General features: G+C 39.7%; 1 long non-coding RNA gene across 1 annotated transcript; it reads left to right on the plus strand.

Moving 5' to 3' along the window:
• The first annotated feature begins 20,455 nt into the window (after positions 1-20,455).
• LOC307172174 lies at positions 20,456-26,208 on the plus strand. Its single transcript, XR_013823672.1, has 3 exons — positions 20,456-20,501; positions 20,656-20,765; positions 26,079-26,208. It is a non-coding gene; the product is annotated as an uncharacterized lncRNA (long non-coding RNA).
• The last annotated feature ends 319 nt before the right edge of the window (positions 26,209-26,527 follow it).

Below are 26,527 nucleotides of genomic sequence, written 5' to 3' on the forward strand. Positions count from 1 at the left end.
ATAATAAACAAATTTATTTAAAAAATCATTGCAATACAGATACATGCTTTAAAAAAAAAAAAAAAAAAAAAAAAAGCAACTTGCAGAATATCGTCAGTGTTTCTCATTCTTCTCCTGGACTGAAGCACAGGCTCTACTCTTCAGCACAATGGTAACCCACAAAACAGACGATACAGAAGCCCTTTAAATCACAACAGAATATTAAACATTAACAGATCTCTCAAGATCTCAGCAGAGTGTTAAACAACAAAAAAACAGCTTTACCAACCAGATTGATTTTATTTCTGTCATACGTCTACAGAAGTTCTTGTTGAGAATTAACAGGTTTAGATGTTGATGTTTTATTGAAAATAATAAAGTTTGTAGTCACCAATATGGAGATCAGATTTTTTTTAAACTGGGCTCTTGACTCTTGAATTGTTTAGCTTTCATTTTTTTCAGGCTTTTCTTTTTTCATTCTAGCTCACAAAGTGGAGCTCAGTGTGTGGAGTTGTTTAATCCTCCTCTGCTGAGATCTTGAGAGAGTTAATGTCTTCTTTTATCTTCAGTTCATCTAAGGCTGTGGCTGAAGGCAGGCCCGGATTAACACAGTGTAGTGCCCTAGGGTGACCACATTGTAAGTGCATTGTAAGAAAACACTTGATCGGATTGAAAACCGAACCTGAAAGGACTGCGTATGTTCAATGACACTGAAATAGCATAATGACAGATGACGCGCTGAACGAGCTGTTCATCCTGCTGAATAAAGTGTCATATAAATGAGTGTCCCGTCATTCTATAATTCTTCTTTCACTCAGTGTCTGTGAAGTGGAACAGGACAATGTCCCACCAGTCCTTGTTTCGGATTCTCATCCACAGACGACTGCTTTTGGGCGCGAGGAGAGAGGGGCGTTTTTACTGCGTGATAAAACAGGGTACAACAATGGTTATATGCTCACTGTCCCCAAATTATGACCAGAAATGGATAAATATTAAGCCTACTGTTTAAAACAAATAAAAACCAATGTAGAAGATGGGTATTATGCGCAAACAGCAGGAAACTCTTTATATTTGTGCAGTACTCCGATTTTAAGCTTGTGCATAAATGCGCACATCAACCTGATCACATGTTTAGCGTTCATGTAATGTTAAACACTATGTTCAAATGTTAAAAACATTCAGATTCATCAATCTATCGCCGTTGGTGTATGAATGGGTGAATGTGAGGCTATATGTAAAGCGCTTTGGTGGCCATAGGTCTGTGAAGGCGCTATATAAATGCAGTCCATTTACCATTTACCATCAATCGGAATGAATTCAGTCCACAAAAGCATGTAATAAGCATCTCAAAGCAATCAGCTAAAAGAGAAAACCATTCCACAAATTTTAAATCGACAACAGTGCCACATATTTGCCCAGAAATAATGGTAAATAATCATTACCTTTAGCAGAACAAATTTTAGACGTTGTGTTACCACCTTTGCTCACAACATTAGCTGCTGCTTCAGTCGTATTGTTTGAGGCATTTTTTCGCTGCTATTGCCTTCTGCTGGGGATGCCTATCGATGTCTCTGTCTTTTCTTCATGTCGAAGAAAAAATTTGATATTGCTGGGTTTTTTTGAAGGGTGGCTATGGGTCGTGATATTTTCTCTTTTTTAATTTACGTTTCACACAACCGCTATAATCTGATGCTGCATCTATTTTGAATTTAATATATAAATCGGCTCCACCTCCACAGGAAATATCAATATTGCAGTAGACGAGCCTGTTTTAATACATGTACGCCTGCAAACAAACGCCGACGCAAAACATGATGACGCTCTTAGCTACTCGCCCCTCTTCCCGCTCTCTCTCCCTTTGCCTGTACCGCGCAAACTTGCAAACTCCGTTCACAAGGGATGTCAGAAGCGGACGGTCACAGGGCTAGTTTTTCTTTACGTTACAAGAAAGCTACCCTGCCCCTCGTGCCCCGTTCGCACGCGTCACTCACCGGCGAAAGGAGAAAAGAGAGTGTTTTAGTCCAGCCTCGGCTGGACCAACTTCTCTCACACATTTCTCAGTCCCCTCCTAAATTCAGGCGACTGGAAATATCAATATTGCAGTAAACGATGCCTGTTATATTACATGCACGCCTGCAAACATACGCCGTCACAAGCTCTGGCTTTTCACCTATTACGACCCCTCTTCCCGCTCTCTCCCTTCGTTTGAGCTGCGCAAATTGCGCCGTTCACAAGGGATGTCAGAGTGGACGGGTGGACGAGCAATGTTCAGCACCCCGCGTGCCTCACTCACCGGTGAAAAGAGGAGAGAGAGTGTTTTTAGTCCAGCCGAGGCCGGACCAACCTCCAATTCTCACACATTTCTCAGTCCCCTCTTAAGTTCAGGCGGCTGGATATATCAATATTGCAGTAGACGAGCCTGTTATAATACATGCACGCCTGCAATCAAACGCCGACGCAGAATATGATGACGCTTACGGGCTACTCGCCCCTCTTCCCGCTCTCTCTCCCTTTGCCTGTGCTGCGCAAACTATGCTGTTCACAAGGGGTGTCAGAAGCGGATGGTCGCGGGGTTAGCTTTATTTACAAGAAAGCTACCCCGCCCTCGCGCCCCGTTCGCGTGCGGCGAAAGGAGGAAAGAGAGTGTTTTTAGTACCGCTGAGGACGGACCAACCTCCATTTCTCGCTCATTCTCAGTCCCCTCTTAAATATTGAAATATCAATATTGCAGTAAAGGAGCCTGTTATAATACATTCACGCCTGCAAACAAACGCAGTCACAAGACATGATGACGCTCTATGGCTATTCGCTTATTACGACCCCTCTTCCCACTCTCTCCCTTTGGTTAAGCCACGCAAACTGCGCCGTTCGCAAGGGATGTCAGAGCGGACGGTCAACATTATGACGCTCCCTTATATGCTCGCACTACTGAAAGCTTAGGTGTTTTTCCCCCTGTTGCTCAGTGGCGAAATCTTAGGTTTTCGCGCCAGAGACCCGTGTTCGAATCCTGGCTCTGGCGGCAGTTAAAGATTATGCTGTTCGCTTCTCCGAGCTTGCGGCCAGCTTTCTTACATACAGAAAGCGGACCCGCCTCTTGCACCCTCCCGCTCACATGATGGTGCTTGAGTATTTTTGAGCGTCTAAAAGTGAGCCGGTAAAACTACCCGTTCGCCTGCACACAACCGTCATTATTACGGCGACCCAGAGAGATCTCAAGAGTGTAATCCGGCTCAAGCCGCTGGCATTTTAAGTGTAGAAAATGTGCCCACGTCTCAGTGTTCACCCCTACACACAGGCACAATAACCCCCCGTTTCTCTCTCAGAGCCCACTCTCATAATATTACAAATAGGAAAAGAGCCCACGAACCCGTGCCCACACCTACTCACTGCTCGCTCTGTCACACGGCCAAAGTTACTACTCACCGGTCATGTTATAAATGTAAGTCTTGTGCCCGCTCACGAGCGCTCACACTTACTGACAAACACTTTACCCCCGGCGCTGCTCGCGCGTCCCGGTTTTCCAACAAAATGTTCCCTGTCCAAAGCAACCGGGACATCGTGTGTAAAACGACCAGCCATCGCTGTCAGCGAGCCGCCGTATCCAAGCACCGCGCCGCTCCGCGCCGCTCCGCGCCGCTCCGCGCACATTCCTCTGAGTCAGGTTACCGAGCCTGCGAAGTGCGGCAATCGAAACCCGGAGGCCATTCTGCCCTTAGCTGTAGATGGAGAAGCATGGGAAGCTATTCCAGGTGTGTCAGAATGGGTGCTGAGCACAGTAAAAGAGGGCTATTCACTACAGTTCGCTCGCCGTCCCCCGCGCTTTCAAGCACGGACCGAGATGACAGTGAATACAGAAGTAGCACACTTACTTTGTGCAGAAATAACGAAGCTTCTGTGCAAAGGGGCCATAGAAACGGTACCTCCTTCTCTGAGCGAGTCAGGCTTTTCCAGCCGTTACTTCCTCGCCTGAGGGATTGGTTTATTTCTCTCGATCTGAAAGACGCTTACTTTCAGATACAAGATAACACCCCGTCACAGGCCATTCTTGAGATTCGCCATCGAGGGTCAAAGTTATCAATACACCGTTCTCCCGTTCGGCCTGTCTTTAGCACCCTGTACATTCACAAAGTGCATGGACGTGGCTCTCGCTCCCCTGAGATATCAGGGTTTGCAAATTCTGAACTATCTGGATGATTGGCTGTTTTTGGCACAGTCAGAGATGGAACTTATATCTCACAGGACAGTGCGTCTCAGCCATCTGGAAAGCCTGGGCCTCACGGTCAATTGGACCAAGAGCACATTACTGTCATTACAGTCAGTTTCTTTTCTGTGAATAGAACTGGACTCTGTGGCAATGACGGCCGTTTGCCAACACAGTGCGCATGCTGTGTTCAATGCCTGGCCACGTATTTCCAGAAGAGCAGCACCGCTCCTCTGAAGTAATTTCAGAGACTGCTGGGCTGTATGGTGTCAGCGACAGCAGCACTTCAGCTGGGCTTATTGCATATGCCTCACCGAGCATGGGCTTCCGGCGGCAGACGAATCAGAGTGACTCAGAGCTGCGTTCAGCACTAGAGCCCTGGTTAGCAGCCGACTGGTACCAACGAGGAGTGGTGATGGGAGCTGTCTCGTACCGAAAGGTCATCTCGACAGATGCCTCCAACTTAGGTTGGGGCGCTCTCTTCGAGGGCAGACCGGTCTTGGCCTGTGGTCAGACCGGGAGAAACGCCTTCATATAAACTGTCTGTAGATGATAGCGGTCGAGAACGCGCTGAAGCGCTTCCTCCCATACATAACAGGGCCACAACGTTCTAGTCCGATTGGACAACATGTCTGTGGCGTTCTACGTGAACCGCCAGGGCAACATTCCCCCAGGAGAATGGTCCCTGCATCCTCAGACAGTCCAGCTACTATGGCGTCTATTCGGCAGGGCGGAGGTCGACCTTTTTCGCTTCAAAAGACAACGCTCACTGCCCAAAGTTCTTTTCAAAAGAACGAGGACGCGCTGGGCCAAACCTTGCCCAGCCTCCCACTATATGCTTTCCCTCCGATCTCGCCGTTACCTCAAGTAATCAACTCTGTGCTCCTCATAGCCCCGTGATGGGAGAATCAGACTTGGTTCCCAGAGCTTATGCGGCTGTCACAGGTAGCCCCATGGCCGATCCCGGAGAGAAGAGATCTGCCTCCTCAGGCCGGCAGCTCAATCTGGCATCCCCACCCAGAGCGCTGGTCTCTGCATGCGTGGATAATCAACGAATACCCGTTGCTTTGCCAGAAGGGGTCGTGAACACGATCACGCAGTCTAGACCTCCTTCTATGAGAAGGCTATATGCGTATAAATGGACTGTGTTCTCCTCATGGTGCACCGACAAGAATCTAGACTCACGTACGTGTGGGGTCTCGTGGGTGCTCGGCTTCCTTCAGGAGCTGTTGGACAAGGGCAGGTCCCCCTCCACGCTCAAAGTGTATGTGGCGGCTATTGCAGCGTTCGCTATGCCAACGCGCGGCCAGTCAATAGGAAGGAACAAGCTCATCATCCGCTTCCTCAGGGGAGCCAGGAGGATGAATCCCCTGCGACCCCCATTGGTTCCAATTTGGGATCTTTCTTTGGTCCTAGAGGCCCTGAAGACGCATCCCTTTGAACCATTAGACTCCGTGGATCTGAATTATCTGTCGCTCAAAACCGCGTTTCTGATAGCTCTGTCATCAGTCAAACATGTGGGAGACTTACATGCGCTGTCTGTCAGCGCCACATGTCTCGAGTTTGGACCAAGTGACTCTAAAGTCATCCTCAGACCAAGACATGGCTATGTCCCGAAGGTGATTGGCACTCTCTTCAGAGCACAGGTTATCTCCCTATCGGCTCTGCCAGCATCCGGTAGCGAGGGCGATGTTAAGCTCCTATGCCCTGTCAATGGCGCTGAGAGTTTACATTATGCACTCCGCCGCCTTCAGACGCTCGGAGCAGCTCTTTGTTTCGTTTGGTGGGCGCACCAAGGGTCTCGCCGCCTCAAAACATAGCCTGTCCAGATGGATAGTGGAAGCTATCGCAGCAGCATACGCGTCTAAACACCTGCAGTGCCCGTTGGGCATCAGGGCTCATTTCACTAGAGGCATGGCCTCGTCGTGGGCTTGGTCCAGCGGGATTTCTATTCATGACATTTGTATGGCGGCAGGCTGGGCCTCCCCCTCTACATTTGTCAGGTTCTATAACCTGGAAGTTCCCGCCTTGCAGGCTAAAGTTTTGTCAGTCTAACGGGATGTATGCTCTGCCCACAGTGTCTACTCTCACGTGACTCAGCTCTCCTGGCTGAGCTGCACTATTAGGGTTGATGTTCTTATAATAGACCGAAAGCGCCGCTCTGTATTCCCCTACTGTGTGCTTATGTACTTGTATTGGCCCGCGTTGCTGGCCACCTCATTCCCACTATTTATGTTCCTGGGACTCATATAGTGAATGCTCGGCGCACGGCGTTGACAAGGGGTTCCCGTAGCGTAAGCAACTTACACAATACGAGAGAACCTCTCGTAAGAGAACGTACTCGGTTACCTAATGTAACCTCGGTTCTCTCTAGAAGAGGGAACGAGTATTGCGTAACCTGTTGTGCTCGCGCCTCAAGCTGATTTCGCTCAGTCGAATGAAAACCAGGGAAGCAGCACCCGAGCCTGTACTAATATACACTAAAGCCACGCCCATCCTGGCGGGCTCTGATGTGTAAGGGCGCGCGCGCCCTCAATTGGGCGTGACGTCACGCAGGGCTCAGTGGTTGGCTGCTGCAGTTGCCGCACGGCAGCCAATGAGCGCGCTAGGCAGCGGCTCTAGGTCTGCTAGCTGCTGCACTGCGTTGACAATAAATACAAAAATTAAGGATAATTTTCTGGCTTCATATTTCGAGAAAAGATAACTTTCCCGTAGCATAAGCAACTTACGCAATACTCGTTCCCTCTTCTAGAGAGAACCGAGGTTACATTAGGTAACCGAGTACGTTTTCAAAGATAAAGATAAACCGTCCGCAACCCTATATGAGTGTGTATACTGGTTTTGTTTCTCATGAGATGTTTTGTACAGTCAAAGGCCTTTGGCATAACTACATTTAATGCTGCTCAGCAGGTCTGAATTCTTTCTACTGTCTCTCATTTCATCTGAACTGCAAGAAAACTCTCTCATTTCATCTTAACTGCTAGCCTGGCTAACGTCAGACCACTTTCTCTTTGAGACGTGGTCTGGGAACTACATGTTCATTTTCTCGTATTTGAGGCGTGGTTTACGAATGCCCAGAGCCGTTTATTGGGCGCTACAAATGTCTATCAAATGCACCTGTATGTAGCTCATAGCCAATCGTTTCAATTATACCAGATGACATTTGTAGAGCGAAAGATATGCAACGAAGACGACGATGGGTCAGAGATTTATGTGTACACCAGAGTCCTGCACGGGTCCGATTTTTTTAATCCGCACCCGCCCGTACCCGCAGGGCTTAAAACCGCATCCGACCCGTTTCCCGACAGCAGCACTAATTAAAATCTGCACCCGACCTGCTTAAAATAGAACCGACACCGACCCGCCCCGAAATAAAATCAGTTTAGACTATCACATTATAGACACACTTACAAAAATGTTTATTGTCAGGTCATACAGAAGTTATTACACGACAATTAACACAAGGAGAACATGGCTAACGTTACCACAAAACTGAGTGCCTTATAACATTTTACCAGTCGAACAGACGCGGCTACACCACTATATGCCACGCAATTTCGTCTAGCCTACATCTGACCATTTTGGGTTCAAACACGCCCTGCACACCACACATACTTAACAGTGTTAAATATGAAAAATACCGTTCGATAGAACTGCTTTGTTACCACAGTTTCTGCGTGCTTCCTCAGGGATGAAGTTCCACATTTGCGGCTATCCAACACAAAAATGTTTGCAGCAAAGCCTTTCACAATATTTTCTTCAGATAACTCCAAATTTCTCCCACACACTGGACTTGATTTTTGATGACGTATTGTCGACAACTTTACAATCTCCACTAGCTATTCTTTTCTTCAGATCCTCAGCATCCATCTCGACGACTGCAAGCAGATCGCGCGTGCGCGGTTATGAAGAATTTTTAAAAGTGAAAGTAGCCAAGGTAACGTTATAGATCCTGGAAGGGTGTGGCGCGTCGGCACAAATAAACTGATGTGGATTTTTAATTATTTTATCAACTTGAAATACAGGCATATTTTTGTAGATGTGTTCCTAAAAATATGCATATATTTTTATGTCTGTCATGTTGGATCCATAGATATAAACACACTGCTTCGGTGTGTCGCATAGATGTCGTCATCGTCTTGCTGCTCCCTCCCCGTTCTGTGATTGGTTCCCTAGCTGAGGGGAAAATCTGGTCCATGGTATCCAGACTGCCTAGCAGCGTGAATAAAATCGCGCTGCGCTCAAGGCAGCATGGGGAAACCCAGGCTACTGAACTGCAAGAAAACGGAAATAAACATATTTGAAAACCCCTGTTTGACAGGTTTTGCCACTGTGTTTTTGTCATCTCTGATTATCTCCAATTACTATCTGCTGAATTTGAACATCACTGAGAAACTACAGCAATGAATTACAGTGACATTTTTTTAATGCATCATGCACACTGTCTTGTAGAAACACAGAGATATGAAAAATCAGCACGTCTCTCAACAATGGTGGCAATAATTTATTCATTTATTTATTCCTACTGCAGTGCATGCTGGGAGTGTTATACTATCCTGGAACCCAGCATGCATTGCTACATGAAACTTGATTGTCACCATTGTTGAGATTCATATGCTGATTGTTGATGTCTGTGTGTGTCTGATCAATCAGAATTCAAAAATGTCTTAATACAATATATGATTTCAATATCCATCAGAAAAACTGATTATAGAAACATTGTTGGATTTAAGGTTGTAGTTTCTCAGAGAGATGATAACTATTTAGTCATGCATTCAAATCTTATACACAGTACAACTCCACAAACAACATTACCAGCTTCACTTATTACTAACCCGACTGACTTTATTTTTGTCAGACGGCTACAAAAGTTATAAAATTTATTTTTTTTTACTAAATTAAAACTCAAGTTAACTAATTTCACTTGCAGAAACCGACTGCTTTAAATTGACCCACTGTTGTTTAAACGTATTGACTAAAACGTCTAGAAGAGGGAACGAGTATTGTGTAAGTTGCTTACACTACGTGTAAAGTCATCATTTCTCGAGATCTGAAGCCAAAAATTATCCTTAATTTTGTATTTATTGTCAACGCAGTGCGGCAGACAGCAGACCATGGCAGGCTGTATAAGCGTGCTCATTGGCTGGCTTGCGGCAACTGCTGCAGCCTATCGGTGAGCCCGGCATAACATCACGCCAATAAGGCCTACGCGTGGCCACCAGAATGGGTGTGGCTTAGCGTATAATAGTGGGGCTCACAGGCTGGAAATCTGGTTTTCATTGAATGAAGCGAATAAGCTTGTGGCGCGAGCACGGCAGGTTACGCAATACTCATTCCCTCTTCTAGAGAGAACCGAGGTTACGTTAGGTAACCGAGTACGTTCTCTTATGAGAGGTTCTCTCGTATTGCGTAAGTTGCTTACGCTACGGGAACACCCTTGTCAACGCTGTGCGCGCCGAGCATCACTGCATGAGTCCCAGGGAAGCCCGTGAGAACAGGCGGCCTGCAACGCGGGCCAGCACATGTCATAAGCACTTCATAGGGATACAGAGCGGTTCTGCCGGTCTGTGTTCAATCGTATGTAATACAGGTGGCCAGCGAAGCGGGCCAACTCAAGTACATAAGCACATTACGGGGAGAAGAATAGAATGGCTCTGCCGGTCTATTGCATAGAGAGCATTAACCCTTTGTGCGTCAGTATGGAGAATAGGTGGCCAGCAATGCAGGCCAGCACAATACACAAGCACATAATAGGGAAAACACAGAGCGGCTCTGCCGGTCTATGTATACATAAATGGAGTCTCACCCACTGTGCAGCTCAACCAGAGAGCTCATAGTCACACGAGAGGGGCCTGCACACGAATGTTTGGGCAGGGCGTACACATCTCTAGACTGATAAAAGTTTAGCCTGCAAAGCGGGAACTTCTAGGTTATAAAACCTCACAAATGTCTTCTACATTTGTGAGGTTTTATAACCTAGAAGTTCCCGCTTTGCAGCGGGAAGAGGCCCAGCCAGCCGCCATACAAATGTCGTGAATAGAAATCCCGCATGGTTTGGTCCCCTGTTGTTATCGGCCCTTAAACCAGTTCTCTTCAAAGGCCATTATCACCTCTGCTCTCCTGGACGATCTCAGCAAGAGGCAATTTCTGCAACCCTCAGAAGACAGCACAGCAGACCAGACGACACGCGCTATTTGGTCAAAGACTATAGAGATAAACTTCCAATACACAAGGACAGTTACTCCATTCTTACCCACAAACTTTCCCAAATGTTTATAGTATTTCTCCTGTGTTTTATGCATGTCCCTATGTTTTAGTAGTTATGATTCTTTAGTTATGTTAGAGTAACTTCAAATGTTGATATCCAAAGATTGGTCACCTCAACAAATGGGTGTGAACTGATAGGACCTTTAAGATTATCTGATTAGTTCAGATCTTTGCTCAACCTCATTGAGACAACATTCTCCTGTCTTCTTCCGGCAACTTTCTTTGGATTGAACAAGTAGGATTTCTCTGATATTTCTCGTAGGTTGTGGTTAACTGATTGTAATCTTGCCATTCTCTTTTCTTCTCTCTCTCTTTCTCCACTTTTCTTTACTTTCTTGATTCTGTTTACAATCTTTGCTTAGTTTAGTTGTGTGTAGCCTACCCTAGTTTCATTTATTAAACCATAATATCGATGCTTTATTGTCTATGTGTTTGCCACATATCGCAGTGAGATAATTAAGTGAATATGTAAGTGATTGTTGAGTATTAGTGATGAACACCTGCTGTTAACAAGCAGAATCACTGAAGGAAAGAGGAACACACTAACAGAAAACAGAGAAACAAAATAACTACAACTGACTTCCAGCCATTACACATTATTACACTTAGTATTAACCAGTATGACTTTATTTATGGCATACATCCACAGAAGTTCTTATAGAGATGTTTAATTGAAAATGTTTGGTTTGAAATCTCCATTATGGAGATCAGTGTTTGCTTTAGTTGGGCTCATGACCCTTGACTGTTTAACATTAGTTTTTCTTTTGTTGCTTGAAATATTTTTTTGCAAGCCACTCTTGTGCACACTTACATGGTTTGTGAATACATTTACCTATACTGAGTATGATGACTAAATCATCATATAGCCTGCATGTCCACTTATTATCACATTCATAGTTAAATACTGTATCAAAAGTGTTACTTCAACACCACTGTTAAACTACAGCAATCAGTTAATCAGAATTGTCTTTAATTCAGATCTGTGCCTCTTCAGCGCCATTATTCTCTTTGGGAAAATGGGATGTGTTCTATTCTAGCAACATTGATTTGTAACATTCCAAGAACATAAAAATGTCCAGTTTCCTTAATGTTCATAGAATGCCATTTAAAGGTAAGTGTTCCTGAAACAATCTTTCAATTATTCAAATACCTGCTGTGAACAAAAGTACAGTTGCAAAAACAGTACAACAGGGTTTTCAAAAAAAAAAAAAAAAAGCAGATGAAGTACAGATGAAATAATAGACAAATAATTCAGACCTGCTGAGCAGCATGATATGTAGTTATGCCAAAGGCCTTTGACTGTACCAAATATCTCATGAAAAAAAAAAAAAAAAGTATACAACGCACTATGTAGGTGTCACATTGACCGTCTGTCTTCGTCCTGCTCACTACAGTTCCCAGAATCCTCCTTGTCTCCACACCTGAACTCACTCCCTCAATTACCCACCTGTTCATCATTATCATCAGCTGCATCACCTGTCTTGTGTTCATCTGTGTGTGTATTTAAGTTCCTGGTCTTCACTTGTCTTTGGTCGGTTATTGTTTGTGCACCAGCACACTGTTTCTTGTTTGTTTTGAGTTTTTCCCTGTTAATAAACCTTTTGTTATTTTGGTACTTCGCCTGGCTTGTCTCCTTCCTCACCCGGACCTTACAGTAGGCCTACGTACAAAAGACGTTTTTTTATGGCTTTGTCATGCGTTGAAAAGACGCCCCCTGAAGAGCCAGAATGAATGTTTTTATTATGTTTTTTTTTTTTTTTACGTCTTCTGAACGTCCTATATTGATGTCCATGTGACCTCTGTACAGGGTCAAAAACTACAGTAGTCAACATTTGAAGTGTTGAAATCAAAACCTTTCATCAAAGTTATACATGATTTTTAAACAATACCCATTCTTGTCCTAGGACAACTTTGATTAACTTTTTTGATCTACTTCAAATGTTGACTACTGTAGTTCAAATATTGCTTTGTTGAATTATCTTTGATGACTTATAACCCTTACAGAAATTCTATACATTTATGATCAATATATTATATGGGGTAAATATACTGAAAAATAAATGAAATCATATATTGCGTAAATATACTGTTATATATTACAATAAATGTAATAATACATAAGGAATTGCTGCTTTTCATATATTGAAAAATATATTTACAATATATTTACACTGCAAAATGTAATTAGTTGAGAGTACCGGTACTTATAAAACATGGGAAACTATTGCCTTAAATTTCTCAAGGATGTTTTACTCAAAGTTGTAAGTTATTAACTCAAAAACATACAAGTGTTGGGACAAACATAAACTGTACATTTATTTCCAGTTATGAAACGTAATTGATTACATAATAAACAAATAGATAAAAAAATCATTGCAATACAGGTACATGTTTTTTTGTGGTTTTTTTAAAGCAACTTCCATATCGTAAGTATTTCTTGTTCTTCTCCTGGACTGAAGCACATGGCTCTACTCTTCAGCACAATGGTAACCCACAAAGCCGACAATACAGAAACGTTCTTGCTGAGAATTAACAGAGGTTTCGATGTTTATGTTTTATTGAAAATTATAATATCGACTCATATTCTGGTCGAACGATTAGCCTCATATTTTAAGTTACCTGAGCAGATTCTATTACTCATCTTAAACTTTTTAACAAATAGAAGGCAGCAGGTCTATGTAAATGGAAATATGTCATCTGTTATCGTATCAAACACAGGCTCTCCTCAGGGCTGTGTGCTGTCCCCCCTTCTTTTCATATTATATACTGACAACTGCAGGTCATCTTGGGAGAACAGTTACTTAGTGAAGTTTTCAGATGACACAGCCCTGCTGTCCCTTTTACAGGGCAATCAACCGGATCATAGCAGTGCCCTTGAGGAGTTTGTTAGATGGTGCGATGATAGTCTTCTTGACTTAAATGTGTCAAAGACTAAAGAATTGACTAGATTTTAGGAAGGTTAGTGACGAACCAAAACTGAGTTTAATACACAATGAAGGTGTTCAGGTGGTACAAACATATAAGTATTTGGGAACAGTATTTGACTCACAATTGAAATTCAGAGAGAACATTGATAGCATTATTAAGCGAGCAAACCAAAGAATATATCTACTGAGGAAGTTGAACTCCTTTGGGGTTTGTAAAAGAATCTTATGTACATTCTATCAGGCATTCATTGAGAGTCTATTAACCTTTTCTTTCTTGGGTTGGTTTAATGGTTTAGCGGTGAAAGACAAAAAGAGTTTGAGTGACATTGTTAAAGTATGCTCAAAAATCACTGGTACCCAATTAAATGATCTTGGTTCTCTCTGGAAAAAAAGAATGGTCCAAAAAGCAGATAGAATACTGTGCCAACCAGACCATGTGCTTAGGAATGAATTTGTTCTCATGCAGTCAGGTCGGCGGTATTATGTGCCAATACGGAAAACGAATCGCTATGCAAACTCATTCATTCCCTCTGCTATAAGATTTTTAAATGATAACTCATAACTACACAAATGGTTCTTGTATTACACCGCTGTTCTGTCACTGGCAGGTGAATGTGTGTGTTGTGTTGTGTGTGTGTGTCAGGGTATGATCGTTTTGTATACATTTTTTTATATTTATTGTGTGCTAATAATCTTAATTTAACCCTTATTGGATGGGTTGGCTGTAGAACTGAATTGCCCCCTTGGGGACTAATAAAGATATTTGAATCTTGAATCTTGAATAAACGTTTGTAGTCACCATTATGGAGATCAGTGTTTGCTTAAACTGGGCTCTTTACTCTTTAAATTCTTCTCTGCCTTTTCTTTTTTCATTCTTGCTCACAAATCTCATCCCAAGATACTGTATATAACTGAACAAAATTGTGTTGGATAATTAGATGCATTTAAAATTTGTATTATAGATACTGTGATGTTTTTTTTTTTTTATCTTCAGTTGATTTCATCTCTGGTAATGCGATGTGTGGAGTTGTTTAATCCTAATGTATTCATTTATCTTCAGTTCATCTAAGGCTGTGGCTGAAGGAAGATGTAATTTATGGTCTTATTTCTCTTTCTTTCAGTGCTTGTTCACAGCAGGTGTTTGAATGATTGAAAGAATGTTTCAGGAACATCACACTAACCTTTTAATAACATTAAGGAAACTGGACATTTTTGTTATTGGAATGTTTCAAATCAATGTTCCTAGAATGTTGAATTGTTAATCAAAATAAATAAATAATAAGCACTCAATCAAATTCAACAGATAGTAATCGGAGGTAATTGGAGATGGCAAAAGTACAGTGGCAAAACCTGTACAACAGGGTTTTCAAAGATAAAGTGAAGCCGCAACACTATATGAGTGTGTATACTGATTTTGCTTCTCATGAGATGTTTTGTACAGTCAAAGGCCTTTGGCATAACCACATATAATGCTGCTCAGCTGGTCTGAATTCTTTCTACTGTCTCTCATTTCATCTGTACTGCAAGGAAATGAAAAAAAAAAAAAACATATTTGAAAACCCCTGTTGTACAGGTTTTGCCACAGTACTTTTGCCATCTCTGATTATCTCCAATTACTATCTGTTGAATTTAATTAAGGGTGCTTATTAATTTAATTTCCAAAAGCAAAATGGCCTTATTTTCTTTTACTCATGTTTTATTTAAGATGTTGTCATCTTATATGGACAAATCAAGGGAACCATTGTGATGCTAACTGTCGGCTGGCCTACAAAGTGACTTCATACCTGCACCAGTCTATAGCTAGCATTACATGTGGAAGTGTCTCGAAAACTTTTAGAACATTTTTACTATTACAACTCTCAAGTTATACTAATCGTGAAACGTGTTGATTATAGCATAATATTTAGATCTGTAGCATTATATTTAGCAGAGGTGTATAGTCTCGTGTTTATTCCACCCATGAACTGATTTCACTAATTAGTTATATCTCCTGCTGAATTATCAAATCCAGGTGATTGGAACAAAATACTGAGGAGGACTTTTACTTTCTGAACCTGGACTTTACACCTCTGGCCACATGGCAGCCAATAGCAAAAGAAATAAACCAGAACTGGACCTTATCTGAGCCACAAAATCTGTGTATAATTAAATATGGAGTCATTTTAGCCTTAATAAGCCTGTTAACAAGCAGAATCACTTCTCACTTCAAGTGATTCTACTCAAAGGCTGTAGTGATGAGCATTCACAGCTGACAACAGACATGTTGAGCGCATGAATGCAGTGATCTCCTCACTGCATCTCGATTTCTGCACGCAATGTAAATAAGATATCAGTTGATTTGTAACGAGAGTTACAGAGTCCAGAACTTACTGATAAACTTGTGCTGTTTGATTGAAAGTTCCAGCGATTGTAAAGGGAGCGTTCTTAGTTTGCTTTCTATATATAATTGAATCACAGTTTAAATAACAGATTAGTTTCATCTTACTAAGAGAAACAATTTGAAGTTGACCGTTTAATCACTGGGTTGATTTACGGACAAATAAACAGCAATAAATGGAAAACGCTTAAATCTAGGATTTTTTTTGTTTGTGGTCTATCACATTTTGAAAATCTTATAAAATGTAAAAAATCTTTTGGTGTGTACCCAACATAAGGAAAAATATCCTACTATCCTTTTAAAAAACAAATTTCAGAATATCTTATCTGTTGCAAGAAATTATTGTTGATGGATAAAATCTATAAATAACAAATAATCACTTTTGGTCAGAAAACTATTAGTGAATTATTGTACTTTACGATGGTGAAAACTATATCACCACATCATCATCATCATCATCATCATTTCTGGTTTTCTTTGGAACAATTTATGTGTTTTTGTAAACATTGTTAAAAAGGCCACTAACTCACATTAACAGCCAAGTGTCATCAACATCTAGATGCTGAGATCTTCACAGATTTAATGTCCTCTTTTAACTCAGAGCTCAAGCTGAGTCTCAGGTTTGAGCTTCCTCCAAGGACATCATGCCAAGTTAGTTTACCATTAACCTTTAAGGCTGAATGGGCAGGCAAACTAGTGAATGCATATATAATAATGTTGAAGTTGAATAACAGCCTATTGGATTTATTTTATTTGAAAAATATCATGACATGAATGTATGGTTATTTGCAGTACAATATTTGTTCCTGTAGTTATGGTCACTAAACATTAAGTGATGTTTAGAGAGAAATTGAAACCTTGTCAATATGATAATGATATGGCTTTTACATTTATTTTATTGATGGTGTCTGTATTTACATATTTCATCATTTAAAAACAATCTGGTGAAAAAATTGTTTTTTTTTTTTTTAATTTTTAAGAAAGACAAAAGAGAGACAAAAGGCAAAAATGAAACTACCCTGGTTCAGCCACTGGTTGGGAGTGGTAGTGAGAATGTGTTGCTCACTCACAGTGTATAAATATGACCAAATGACTGACATCTGTTCAAGAGTGAATTGGGATTTTTTTCGCTATTGAACATGCATCTATTCTAGCTTATATTTTGTCTGTTCTCTTTGGGTAAGTACATATTGTTTAATGATAACACTTAAAGAGCATCTTGCAGGTTAGAAGACCCAACAAGTCAATGTATAGAAAAAGAATGTAGGAACTAGATTTTCTTTTAAAAAAACGTATAAATACGCTACAGTGACTTCTGGAGTCGTTTTTGTGAGAAAATTTTACTTCCGCATCTGAAAATGGTTGACGGGCGTGACGTAGCACGAGGGAGAGCGGTCGATTCAAACAACAGGGAAAAATGGATCGCAATGACATTTCGGACGCTGAGGAAATTGTTGACGGACCACAGCCATACAATTATGAGCCTGCTAGGCTGCCAAGAGAGCAGGGACAGGCCAGGATCAATGTTAGACAGAACATATTGGAACTTACAATAACAGAAACTAAGCTTTGATCAGGCGTTTGTCACGCTCATTAATATCCGCCAAGACTAACGTTACGTGATATAACTTAGCGGTTTCTCATCGAGAGACAGAGAGATATTTATTCCTGATACATTTTTTGTTCCATAGGTGCTTGTGTGGGAAATGCAAGGCAATGTTTACAGCTGAAGAAAGTCAGTTTTGCAGGGAGGTGGATGCATACTGGGCCTTAGTGGAAAATGACAAACTTTCATGGTTGCAGTTAGTGTTACTACAGTAAAGCCATGGTGAATGTTGCAGATCTGTGGACACTGGATAGTTCGTTCATTCATTGCACAATGTTTATTCCTGGTTTCCACGTCAACGCTGTTCGATCCGTTAATAACGGAGAAATGTGAATATTTCTCACTAGATCTCACAGCGATGTTATTACTTCAGTGGCGAATGCTTTCAAATGCTTTATTTACTGGATCTCGCAGTTACAGTGTTGCTTGATCAGGCTCGCGCTGCACTGGTCCAAACTGAGAAACGGTCCACACAAACACAATAACGAGTAGCTCAGTTTCGTTCCGCTTACATTGCGTTTGCCAGTTGATGTTGTGCTCGCGCCTACATCCAGCGGGAGAACCCGAAGATGCGTGCACTGAAGGAACCGCACCAGCTCTGAGTCTCACCCGGTTCTTACTTCGGTATCCCATGTTGAACTCCATCATATCGCTGGGATGATAATCCTCCGATCTGAAGTGAACGCTACACACGACCGCGTTTTCCGAAGCCGACGCGGAAGAGAAATCCCGTCTCTTCACCTGCACAACCCGCACCCAGGCACGAAAGATAGCACCGTCCTTTTTCTTGTTAGGAAACCAGTGGACTCGATGTCCTGACAGGCTGGAGTTTTTGCAAGCTCCACAAACACAAAAATTTACCATGACGATGATAAATTGAAATACAAAAACTAGTGAAAACACACTGACTCACGACCGCTCTTACTGAATACCAGCCTACTCTGCACTGAGCTGCGGCAGAGCACAGCACACGTCTCCCTCATGTGACGTAAAATGACGCGATGTTGAAAAAAAGCGGTTTGTAGAAACGCTCACTTTATCTACTAAATTGGTGTCCTTATGTCGTTTTAAAACATTTTAAATCCTGCATTATCTTTTCATATGGTATTTTCATACACGGTTATATATTCATTTAGATTTTTTTTTTACCTGCAAGATGCTCTTTAACAATAAGGATCAATTTGGTAACATTAGTTAGTTCATGACAGTAAATGACAACAAATAACAACATTTTTACAAGATTTCACAGCAAAATCCCCAGTGTTAAATTAACACTCCTCAGTGTACATATATGTCCACTGTAAAAATTAACACTGAAGCAGTGTGAAAGTTAATGAGATAATTAAGTAATTAATTAAGTGATGATTAACCATTAGTGGTGACACCCAACGTTAATAAGAATCACTGAAGGAAAGAAAAACAAGAAGAACAGAAAAAAGAGAAACACAAGAACTGACTTTGAGCAATTACACATTATTGCATTTATTATTACCAGTTGGACTTTATTTCTGTCATACATCTACACACGTTCTTGTTTAGATTCAACAGAAGTTTAGATGGTAATGTTTTATGGAATGTTTCGTTTCTTGTCAAGCTTTTATGGTGATCAGTGTTTGTTTTAGTTGGGCTCATGACACTTTACTTTGTAACATTTTTTTTTTTTTTTTTTAGTTCAATTCTGTGTTTATAAAGCACATTTGTTGTGGGAAATGAAACTGTGCCCTGGGCTGTGTTTCCTGAAAACATTGCAAGCCTAATTTGATCATATAGACTATTTGTTGCAATTGTTCTACGATCAAGTTAGGCTTAAAATGCTTTTGGGAAACGAAGCCGAGGTCATGATGGTTATGTTTAGATGATGAAATTACAATCCTGTAGTGGCCTGATTCACTGGTCTCATGCAGCATTTTGAACTGATTTTACAAATGATTTTTATTCATTTTCATTACAATAGCTAATTCCAGCAGTGCTTTAATAATCTGAAAGGAAAAAAAAAAAAACGCATCCATGGCTCACATCATGCATTGCAGCATGAATAAATGCAGCTGAATTGTCCTGTAATTTTCATTGTTTTTTCCTGTTTGCTTTTATTTTGCTATTGTTTTGTTATGACTTTTCCCAGCTAACAGACTTTTGTTATAAGAACATTCTCCAAATATTCAGTGTTGGTTCTGGGAACGTGAAAAATGTCCAGTTTTCTTGACATTAGAGGAACGTGTTTTAAAAGTATAACGTTCCTCAAACGTTCTTTCAACTTAATTTTAAATTTAACATTATAGGAACGTTCCTTTCTAACATTCCAAGAACATAAAAATATCCAGTTTCCTGAATGTTACTAGAACGTTATTTAAAGGTTAGTGTAATGTTCCTGAAACATTCTTTCAATCATCTTTCGAAAGAGTAATAAGAACACAAACTACAACTTTATTCAGACACAGCCTTAGATAAACTGAAGATAAAAGACATTAACTCTGAAGATCTGATTAAACAACTCCACAAACAGCATTACCAGCTTCACTTATTACTAACCAGACTGACTTTATTTCTGACACGTCTACAGAAGTTCTTATTGAGAATTAACAGAGGTTTATATGTTGATGTCTTATTGAAAATGTTTCGTTTGAGGTCACCATCATGGAGATCAGTGTTTGCTTTAGTTGGGCTCTTGACCTTTGACTATCTTTGAGTTTGTGTTTTATCAGCCATTGCAGGTGTTCATGGAGAAAATGTCTGCATTGATAAAGCAGATCAACTGGTCTGCTTTAATAACAGACAAAGGACTGCAGTTAATCAAGTGCAATCTTGGAGATTATATTCTGCTGTGTTACCGAATGTCTTACAGGGTGGGTGTCTGATGCTCAAAACTGCAGTGATGTTGAATATGCTGAAGCTGAAAATGGTCTTTTTGAAAAATTTGGCTTGAACAATGACTCTCAGCCCTCGATACTCAAAAGAAATGGCTCGCAGATTTTGGTGGAACTGTATGTGACCTCCATCATAAAGGTGGTATGTGTCCAGCTTGATATATCTTCTCATTCAAGTTATTATGGGATGTCAAGCAGTTGTAATATCATTTTTCAACACATCTTATATCTACAGGATGAAAAAGCCCAGAGTCTCACGACACAGGTCAAATTGATAACAGTAAGCATTTAAAAAACTATTTCATTCTTATTTCACAAAGTTTTACTTAATTTACATAATTTTGTGACATGATCAGAGGTTTTATTTAATTTTCAAGCATACAGTATCTGTCTTATAATCACTCTGACCTTTTCTATAACTATAACTTTTCCAGGCTTGGCCAATTCAGGATTTGCTGTGGGATCAAAATACATTTTGTGGAATTAAAGCATTTGTTGCCCCCAAAAATAAGTTTTGGACTCCAGACATTGGTATAGTGGAAAGGTATAAAAATTACTTCTGTCAGAAACTTTAATTTAGGTTGTTTTTACCTTTTAGCGATAGACCAGAAAGTTACAAAATGATGGACAGAATAAGGGTACTGGGATGACAAAACAGAAATGACTTTGTTCATACTGCACATAAAACAGTTTTTTTTTTTGTCAAATCAGATCTTTAGGATTAATTGTTCACATTATCATTTTGTATTCTATATCTGTTTAATCAGACAGTGATCATTATCAGCTCTTGTCTGTCATAATACAAAAGCTGAAGATACTTTATACACGGAAAATACTCTTTTATTCAAATTAATATTTTCGTTAACCTGACAGATGGCACTAAATAGCAGCTCTGAAGCATTGTTAAAGTTAATGAGATAATTAAGTGATTTATTGAATGATGAATGACTATTAGTGAAGACATCTGATGATAACAAGGAGAATCGCTGAAGGAAATGGTCGCCAATATGGTGATCAGTGTTTGATTTAGTTGGGCTCTTGACACTTGACTTTATAATGTTTCTTTCCTGACAGTTTTAACTGTGTTTTTAAAACACTTTTGTTATGGCAAAGAAATCATTGAGATGTGGTTTCTGGGTGTTGGTTATATTTTAATAGTGACATGATCATCGTATAGTGATCTAATCATTCAGACAGCAATTTCTGATTATTTGGGAGACGTATTAATTTAACAATATTGGTTACAGGCAACACTGTGATGATAAGTCATCATATTCTGCACACAAATATGTTTTAACTACTTTATTTTTTTACACACACAAATCAAGAATCAGCATGTGAATCTCAACAACGGTGACATAAAACATATTCAGATAAACAGATCAGGGGTCCATTCTTCGTATGTCGCTTATTACATCCCCGATGAAATGACACATCCAATTATCTGAGATAACTTAATAGAGATAGTTCATGCGGTGGTTTAAAGGGGGATATGTATCAATAGCAGAAACACTGATTGGCAACACTGCTATTGAGGAAACCACTGGAGTTCTGAGCATCACTTTGAGCACAGAGTAAGTCATGATCTACTGTTTTAATGTTACAACAAATTCACAACTTGTTTGACACAAACGGTGACAACTTGACTGCTGTTGGGCCTAGAGAATATTTCACAGATAATTAGCATCAGTTTTTCATGAGTGTCTGTAACTTAACCAACAGTTTTACAGCCTGTTCACTGACAACACCTGCTCAGAACAAGTAGTCTAGGCCTAGTCATATTTTCCTTATCACACAATGACTTACATATTGTCACATTATAAATATCTCTCTCTCCACACACACACACACACACACCAAACACACACACACACACACACACACACACACACACACACACACACACACACACACACACACACACACAAATAAAAAATTCCATATAACATTACCGTCTAAACTTCTGTTGAATCTCAATAACTTTTGTAGATGTATGACAGAAATAAAGTCAAACTGGTAATAATAAGTGCAATAATGTGTAATGCACTCTTAACCCGAATTAGTTGACTTTACTCGCAAATCGCGAGGAAACCCGTTGCCTTATACCACTTTAGTTTTTACACAAGCAGAAACTAAACATGTTGAGTTGTATTAACATGGAACCCTAACCTTTTTCACAAGCTGAAACTAAACATGTTATGTTGTACATGGTTTAGGATAATAAGTTTACTATTGGGTACCCAGCATGCATTGCAAGTGTCACCATTGTTGAGATTCATATACAATTCCATTGGATTTTCTGCTGGAAAATAACAGGATAAGTCAAGTGCTACTGACTTTAGTGACTTATAATCTCTATTGATAACAGCATCAATAGGCAATTATAATCAATTGATCAGTTTACTCTTGGCTTTTAGTAGAGGTGGGCGGATCGATCCTAAAATATCGATACTTCGATACTGACGTGGTATCGAAAAGGATCGATCCTCACATAAAAATATCGATCCAAATGTGTGTTTTTTTTACCAGTAATTTTTATTAATTTAGCACGCAATTCAGTGCGTAAAATAAGCTTCTAAGTGGAAAAATAAGCGAATGTTAGTGGATAATTGTGTAGGATAGAACTTTTTCTCCTAGTCATCTGGATACAAGACGAAACCAATCAATCACAGAGAGCGTTCGTTGCTGGTGCTTCGCTGAGCTCACAGGCACGTTTGGGAAACGAAGCCTTGCTTAGATGACAGAGAAACAATCGGGAGTTATTTTGCAATAAACAAAGCAAAAGTGTATATAACGGTTCAAAATGTTGAGGACAGTAAGATTTTTTTTAATGAAATTAATATTTTTATTCAACAAGGATCGATGCATTAAATTGATCAAAAGTGACAGTCAAGGGTTTTTCACTGTTAAAAAAATCTACTTCATATAAATGCTGTTCTTTCAACTTGGTTCATCAAATAATTCTGCATCATGGTTTCCACAAAAAAATATGAAACTGTTTTCAACATTGATAATAAGAAATGTTTTCTGAGCTGTAAATCAGCATATTAAAATTAATTATCATCATAACTGGAGTAATGATGCCGAAAATTACGCTTTGATCAATTGAATAAATTACAGTTTAGTATGACATAGAAAACAGATAGCCTATGTTAAACTGTAATATTACAGTTTTTACTGTATTTTTGATCAAATAAATGCAGAAGAGAATTAAAAATCTTACAGACCCCAAACTTTTGAACAGTAGGCTAGTGTACAATAGTACTTTTACTATAATTAGGGTAGTTTTGTAAAAGTCACTGACTAATAATTACAGGCGAGTTGAGAGCACAAATCACAAAATATTTAGTAGTCATGAAAACGTTTTCAGATTTAGCATATTAATGATGCATTCACCTCATAAATCATGACACACTGCTCTAGCACAGGAAAGTGCATACAAGTTCAAGTGCATGCTTTTAAAATTAAAAAGTATTGGTATCGGTATCGATATCGGCGATACTGGCCCTGTATTTACTTGGTATCGGATCGATACCAAAATTTGGAGTATCACCCACCTCTAGCTTTTAGCTATAACTATTATGCCTTTCAAAATCACAGTTAAAGCAGCTAAAGAAAATATAATGTTTAAATGTCAAAGGCAAGAGCCCAACTAAAGCCAACACCTTTCACCATCATGGTGACTACAAATGAAACAATAAATAATCAACATCTAAACCTCTGTTGATTCTCAGCAAGATCTTTTGTAGACGTCTGACAGAAATAAAGTCAGTTTGTTTAGTAATAAGTTAAGCTGGTAATGTTCGACTCTTCGGTTCAAAATTTAAATGGCGCACTCTGCGCACTGTCACCTGTTTAAATAGGCCACGCCCCTCCCTTACAGAAGCTTAACATAGCGAGTTATCTTAGCTTAACATGATTAGTGCAATGAATCTTTAAGCTAAATAGTACAAACAACTAATTTTGTTTAGTAATGATAGCAGGTTTTTACTAAACATAAAAGAATAAGTAATGATTACTCATAAGTTTAATTAGAAACAAAATCTGCAGTGTGGCTCAAAGTCAGTTGTAGTTCTTGTGTTTCTCTTTTTTCTGTTCTTGTTTCTCTTTCCTTCAATGATTATGCTTATTAACATTGGGTGTCACCACTAATGGCCAATTATCACTTTATTAATCACTTAATTATCTCATTAACTTCCACACTGCTCCAGTGTTCATTTTTAACACCCTGTAGTTGGACATATATGTACACTGAGGAGTGTTAATTTAACACTGGGGATTTTGCTGTGTGGCTGTACCTCACAGGCATCAAAGACAGAGAGAGAGTGATCCTGTTTGAAGTTATATGCCCCCAAGGCAATTAATCCTTCATTGTGTATCTTTGGATTATGTTGTGTTGTACATAAATCCAAACAATCAAAAAGCCATTTTAAACTGTCTTTGGTCTAGTTCCCTCACAGTCCCACCTGATAGGGCCATTATGGGAGGGTCTTTGTTTTCCAAGGTGTGAAACACATCAATATTCATGATTATTCACACCCTCCTCGCATAAAGCTTTCTTACACAAAATATGTCTTACAGATTTTAAATCAATATATTACATGTGAGCAGGGATAGGGCAGGATGATATGAAACAATTTTCAAAAGTCTTGTGAAACAAATAATCAACGTGGGTTATATGGCCTTATTTCAGTGAATAATCTTTTTTGTTTTTTCCTGAAACATGCATAAACGTAATTTTCTCAAAAAAAAAAAAAACAACTACTAACTTTTACGTACATGCTGCTGACATATTTTTGTAGCAGAGTTTGTGCTGAATACAGTGTAATCAGACTTTAGCCATGAAATGTTACAAGCAACATAAACAGAGCTGGGAAATCCAGGGGCCAAAGAGTAGAAGTCCTGCCATATAAATATGGAGTAATTTCAGACACAGCCTCAGATTAAATCAACTGAAGAGAAAAGAAGACATTAAATCTGTGAAGATCTCAGCAGAGGAGGATTAAACAACTCCACAAAAAGCATAACCAGCTTCACTTCTTACTAACCAGACTGACTTTATTTCTGTTCAAAATGCTGTTGTAGTGTAAACGACAAAATGCATAATGCATGTTTTTACTTGAAAATGGTGTCGCGTAAACAGGCCCTTAGGCTGAGGTTGAAGTCAGTTGTAGTTCTTGTGTTTCTATTTCCTTCAGTGATTCTGCTTGTTAACAGCAGGTGTTCATCACTAATGCTCAATATTTATTAATGAATCACTTTCTCATTAATTATTTATATAATTAATTTATTAATTAATTAACTTCAACACTGATTCAGAGTTACTTTAACACTCTTTAGAGGGGGACCATATGTACTCTGAGCAGTGTTGATTTAACACTGGGGATTTTGCTGTGTGTTACTTGGTAATTAGTGTCCTTTTTGTGACCTTGAAAAAAAACTTGCGGAAAATACAGTTTTGTGAGAATCATCCTTCAAACCAATACTTTATTTTGCTGTATATAGCAAATGATGACACAAAATATATATACAGTCCTGTTCTTTGAACGTTTAAAAATGATAAACACCTGTTATCTTGCTTACTACACTCTACTGAGGAAGTAGAGCTTAAAAAATAAACATGACTTAAGTTGAAAGCGCAGCCGTCACAATTTTTCAAATAAATGACCAATTTGAAGCTTCTGTGACGTATGTGGCCAACAAATGCAGCCTCCAGAATGAGCAGCCTTTAAAATGAGACACAGCTCTTGGTTAGCTGGTTAATCAGTATCTGCAATTTACTTTTGATTTGAATACCTGCTGTCTTTAATCACCATGTCTTTATTAATCAGTGTTAATTTATATTTTATTCATTTAGCATCAAGACTGAGTTTGGAACAAAGGAGTCTCCAAATGTGATGTTATTCTCTCACGGCTATATAGTCTCAGTTGACTTTTTAGCTCTGACCACGGCCTGTAAGATGGATCTCTTCAAGTTTCCCTTCGACACCCAAATCTGCAATATAACATTTCAGTCTACATCATATTCAAGTACATCTGAAACACATCAGTTTTGACAAACAAACATAAGATAACATGGTTTACTCTTCCAAACTATTTGACTGTAATATGAAATACAATTTTAATGTCTGTTCCCACAGAGCGGAAGATTACAGTTCAACCAATATCTAATGTAAGTTGGATCACCAATTCATCACAGGAGCTCTTTGAGGCCAAGGGAGAGTGGGAGCTCCTCAATATAAGTTACTCCAAAGCTACCATCACTAAGTGGCTTGAATTCGATCAGCTGATATATCAGGTAAAGAG

This window comes from Squalius cephalus (assembly GCF_949319135.1).
Source record: "Squalius cephalus genome assembly, chromosome: 1".
NCBI lineage: Eukaryota > Metazoa > Chordata > Actinopteri > Cypriniformes > Leuciscidae > Squalius > Squalius cephalus.